The sequence below is a fragment of the Petromyzon marinus genome, chromosome 15 (genome assembly GCF_048934315.1).
Source record: "Petromyzon marinus isolate PM22_M1 ecotype Great Lakes invasive population chromosome 15, UKy_Petmar_22M1.pri1.0, whole genome shotgun sequence".
Classification (NCBI taxonomy): domain Eukaryota; kingdom Metazoa; phylum Chordata; class Hyperoartia; order Petromyzontiformes; family Petromyzontidae; genus Petromyzon; species Petromyzon marinus.
This window is the reverse complement of record NC_133681.1, coordinates 24,490,150-24,495,070: the sequence shown is the minus strand read 5'-3', so window position 1 is coordinate 24,495,070 and position 4,921 is coordinate 24,490,150. Positions and strand designations below refer to the sequence as shown.

Here is a 4,921-nt window from a genome sequence, read left to right as displayed (position 1 = left end):
CGCACAGCCGCCGTTCGGCAAGTGCTCACGCCTAGTTGCTTCACTGCTCCGTAAGTACAACAAAACATTCTTCTGGTTAGAAAAGAAATAATTTTTGGGCTTTGCCGACTCATTTAATGGCATCAGGGCCTTGTTGCTTCTCGCTGTTGAGCTCAACCGTTCAGTTGGCTTATTGCCCCTCACCAATGATGCGCCGAGGCTGTGCGCGGTGACCCCGAGAGATGACCGCTTGCCTCTGTGCGACACTGCGAGGTCTCGGTGGGCGCCAGGCGAGCGGAACAAGGACTTGGAGGAACCGTCAACTGGCGCCTCTAGGAGCTGGTCCGTGGTTAGACTGACCGTCGGGCTATAAGCCATGACCGCTGCAGCGCAGCAGTGAGGCTGCACGTGCCCGAGATGAGGTCCTCCACAGGCAGCATGCCACCTGCAATGTAAGACCCACAGACATTTTACTGGTACACAATGAATTTGCTCTCCCCTAGATTCCTTGACCCCTGAACGGCAATCCTGCAATGTTGCCTTACTTTGCACCATCAGTAACTAATGATGTTATCCGTTTGTGGAGTTTGTGAGAATATGGGATAAATCAGTGCATGAGCTGTTATTGTTTAAACTTCAGATGTGTCCAGTCTAGGATCTGCAAATTTTGACACAAAGGTTGGAGGATCACTTAGATTTCACAAACTTTACAAACTCGATAATCAGTGAAGTTGCTGGAAGACGACAGGAGAAAGAAATGCATGCACCGACCTATCTGTTCAGACCTATGCTATCCTCTCATATGCGTGTGCTTACTGTGGATAGTTTTCTCTGACATAAAATGAACTCATTAATGGAATTTGCCAAGCATCCCAGTGTGGGACTCTCACGAAAATGTATCTTTAGACCTTATTAAGGGTTTTTTTCTAGGGGAATTACATTACATTCATGATAGCATAGCATAATTGACAAGCACCCAGTACAAGCAAATAAATGGGGTTCTCCTCTCCAATTATCCCCCCTCCAGTCAACTAGCTTCGATACCTTATGAGACCTCCTTTGCCAGTAACAAGATATAGTAATAGGTTTTTACCCTTTTATCTGGCACAAAAACTGACACCTTTATACAAGGGATCATGTTTGCGATAACCACAACGCAAGTAGTCAAAATGCAAACAAGAAGACGCTAAGAATAAGAAGACGCCTTTTTGCGTCTTCTAGTCCAACACCAGTGGAGACTGGGATCTCAGAAAAGCCATCTCGGGTGTGGACCAATCAAATTCAAGGACAGTGCATATTATCAGAGTTGTCTTTTTTGTTTGCATTTTGACTACTTGTGTTGTGGTTATTGCAAACATGATCCCTTGTATAAAGGTGTCAGTTTTTGTGCCAGATAAAAGGGTAAAAACCTATTACTATAGCTTCAATACCATTGCACCGCGTGCACACTCGATAGCCACTCGAGTGCAAGCACCACGGAGCGATTCCTCGCGTGGCGAGAGGCGCAACTCACCCTCATCCACACTGTGCATCCTCCTCTCCTCCGCGCGTCTCCGCTCCGCCATGCTGCGCGGCGCTGTGCTCTGCACGTATCCTGGGTGGCGGTGACGCACAGATTCCGCTCTGCTCAAAGTCCTCGATTTAGGCGTCCAGCGCACCGCTCGCCTACGAGCAGCACTGCTCTCCGCACACCACAGGGCTGCGCTAGCCCCCGCTTCCGGTCCGGAGCAGCGAGCTGCCCAGGCTGCCGCGAGGGCTTGTGTCCGTCACCGTGCTGTCGCCCGAAGGGCTGTTTGTCTCACCACCGTTCCAGTACATTTTGTACGATTTGAGATGCCTGGACCGAATGGGGCCAGGGAGAGGAATGGCTGTGGCTACAAGGTCACCACTGGTCCTGGTATGGGGGGCACCATGAGGAGCTGCTGTGTGCGGAAAGTGGGTCCGCTGTCGCAACGCGATCGCATGGGCCAGTGTCGACCACTTCGCGTTAGGTCTCTTAAGCTACTGTGGCTGTTGTCCTTTTTTCAACAAAAATTCCAGCCTTTCCCATGGTTTCCTTCATCACACCTGCAAGCTCTATGTACAATTGAAGTGTCATAAATGCACTACCTGCCTACTACTACATTATGAATGATATACATTTAAGAATTAGCTGGAGACAACTCCATGTTTAAAACACACTGTATTCAAAAGAGAAGGCTTAACATTTAACATTGGTTAACGTTTGGCATGCACACCTGCATATAAAAAAATTACCATACTACTAATACAATGAATGCTAAATATTAAGTGGTATTACAGTAGTATGACTACTTATATTTATATATTATCGCACCTCCGAAGAGCACGGTTGGCTTTGTACGATGCGAAAGAGGTTCAACACACATACAGAATACAATACTTTCCGAGCACATTATGCGTACCGAACCTCCAAGTTCCTTACCCTACCCTGAATAAGAATGTGTGCGGAGTACAGCTCCTTTTTAAATCCATTGCTGGCTGACAGCTGTCCCATGCTATGCAGCTCCCAGGGGGAGGGGTTATTTACCATACTTCACCACGCTGGTCAGTGTGAGTTTGGTGATGGCAGGGGGCTATAGAAGTGCATTACAACCATGTACTGAATATTGCTGCACTGATGGCAGGGGGCTATAGAAGTGCATTACAACCACGTACTGAACATAGCTGCATTGGTGGCAGGGGGCTATAGAAGTTCATTACAACCACGTACTGAATATTGCTGCATGGATGGCAGGGGGCTATAGAAGTACATTACAACCACGTACTGCATATTGCTGCACTGGTGGCAGGGGGCTATAGAAGTTCATTACAACCACGTACTGAATATTGCTGAACTGGTGGCAGGGGGCTATAGAAGTGCATTACAACCACGTACTGAATATTGCTGCACTGATGGCAGGGGGCTATAGAAGTACATTACAACCACGTACTGAAAATTGCTGCACTTGTGGCAGGGGGCTATAGAAGTACATTACAACCACGTACTGAATATTGCTGCACTGATGGCAGGGGGCTATAGAAGTACATTACAACCACGTGCTGAATATTGCTGCACTGGTGGCAGGGGGCTATAGAAGTACATTACAACCACGTACTGAATATTGCTGCATTGATGGCAGGGGGCTATAGAAGTGCATTACAACCACGTACTGAATATTGCTGCACTGGTGGCAGGGGGCTATAGAAGTACATTACAACCACGTACTGAATATTGCTGCACTGGTGGCAGGGGGCTATAGAAGTACATTACAACCACGTACTGAATATTGCTGCACTGATGCTCGCCACGTGAGAGCCACACAGCAGGACAATGCTATACTGTACAATATTGAAATGATTCACCTACAAATACTAAACATTATTGTCTTAACAATCAATACTACTTTTAACATAAACAATAACTAATAAATGCACGCGTAGTAATCGCCGTGCTAACCCTTAGCGTGCAATGTGAGCAGAACTTGTGTTGTAAGTCGTACCCAATCCATTACCGTGCCACACACTCCCATTAACAAACCAACCACATTTACTGAATGTCCTCCTCCTTTACACGGCACAACCAGACAACACTTTGCACACCGAAGTGTCCAAGCCGCGTGCTGAGTGAAGCAAACCCCATTCAATTCTAGATTTAAAGCTTTCGTGACTGCTAGGATCCATACTCTTTGGTTCTATTGGGTAAAGTCACGTAGGTGAAAATTGTTATTTTATTTTCACCTACGTGACTTTACCCAATAGAACCAAAGAGTATAAACCCCATTCACTCTGCGCTCAGCGTTCAACAAAGTTGAACCTGGCTCGCCCTCACGCCTGCCCATCTCTCTCCGTCTCTCACCGGAGATTATTCCATTGATCGTCTTCGCCTTGCCGTCCAGAGATCCGTGTGGATTATCCGTGAGGGTAGTTAAAGGTCGCGGTTATTCGGAGAAGTTTTTTTTAATCAATTTTCCCGCCACAACCGCCGCGTCGCCAACGGCCGCTGAAGGCGATATCCGAGACGCGCGGCCTGCGCATGCGCACTGAGGGTTGAGAGAAACCTGCGGGGAGGGGCAGCGGGGGGCGGGGAAGCCGCCGCCGTTGGCCACACCCACATTCTGGCCACGCCTATATTGAACCGACGTCACGGTGACATCATTCTGGGTCGGACTTTATCGTGGGCTGGCTGTGCACGCGAGGAGCTCCTGACTTCTGACTCTGAATTCGAGAAAAAATCAAAGATTCACGATGTCTACCTTCGTCGAGATAGGTAAAGTTTAACGTTAGTGTTAGAGATGTGTGTTTGTGTTAAATGTTGAGCCTGTGGACAAAACTGCTGGGGATGTGCCAGATGTCTCCATCTAGCGTTAAGGAGGTTGGAGCCTGGATAGTGCATACCAGGTGTTACAGGCTACATGATGGGAAGCAGAAGGCATTCTAGTAAAATAGGTTTTTGTTTGTACGTTAATGCTCCTCCTTTTCCTTTACCAACCCATACTCACCGGCATGGTGAAGTATGTGCAAATAACCAACACGATTCGTGCGATCGTCAAGAGGCTCTCCAGCAGGGGATTGGCAAAAGGCCGTACAGGAGCAGTTTTGTGAAAAATCATTGATTCTTTCATAATGTACATCTATGATTTATTATTATTGTTCATGTGGGTAACCTCGGCGAGGGGGGAAGCAAGGTCGGGAAGAGCGGGGGATGGGGCCGCTTTTGACCACGCCCATATTTAGGTGACGTCACGCCCTTTTGCTGTGACGTCACTATAGCAGGGAGTTATCCTTGGCTGGCTGTGCATGAGGAGCTCCCGAGTTATAACTCACAAGATCTGAGATTAGACCAAAGATTCATGATGTCCACATTTGTTGAGATAGGTAAAGTGTAATGTTCGTGCTATGACGGGGCTTTGGGCCAGTTTTAAATATTGAGATCTCGTCAGTG

The 4,921-nt window shown here is 47.6% G+C and overlaps 1 long non-coding RNA gene across 1 annotated transcript; it reads right to left on the bottom strand.

Annotated features, from left to right (window-relative positions):
• Positions 1-221: 221 nt before the first annotated feature.
• LOC142924616 (uncharacterized) lies at positions 222-3,996 on the bottom strand. Its single transcript, XR_012941721.1, has 3 exons — positions 3,836-3,996; positions 1,493-1,656; positions 222-424 (listed from the first exon to the last, which is right to left on the bottom strand). It is a non-coding gene; the product is annotated as an uncharacterized LOC142924616 (long non-coding RNA).
• Positions 3,997-4,921: the final 925 nt, after the last annotated feature.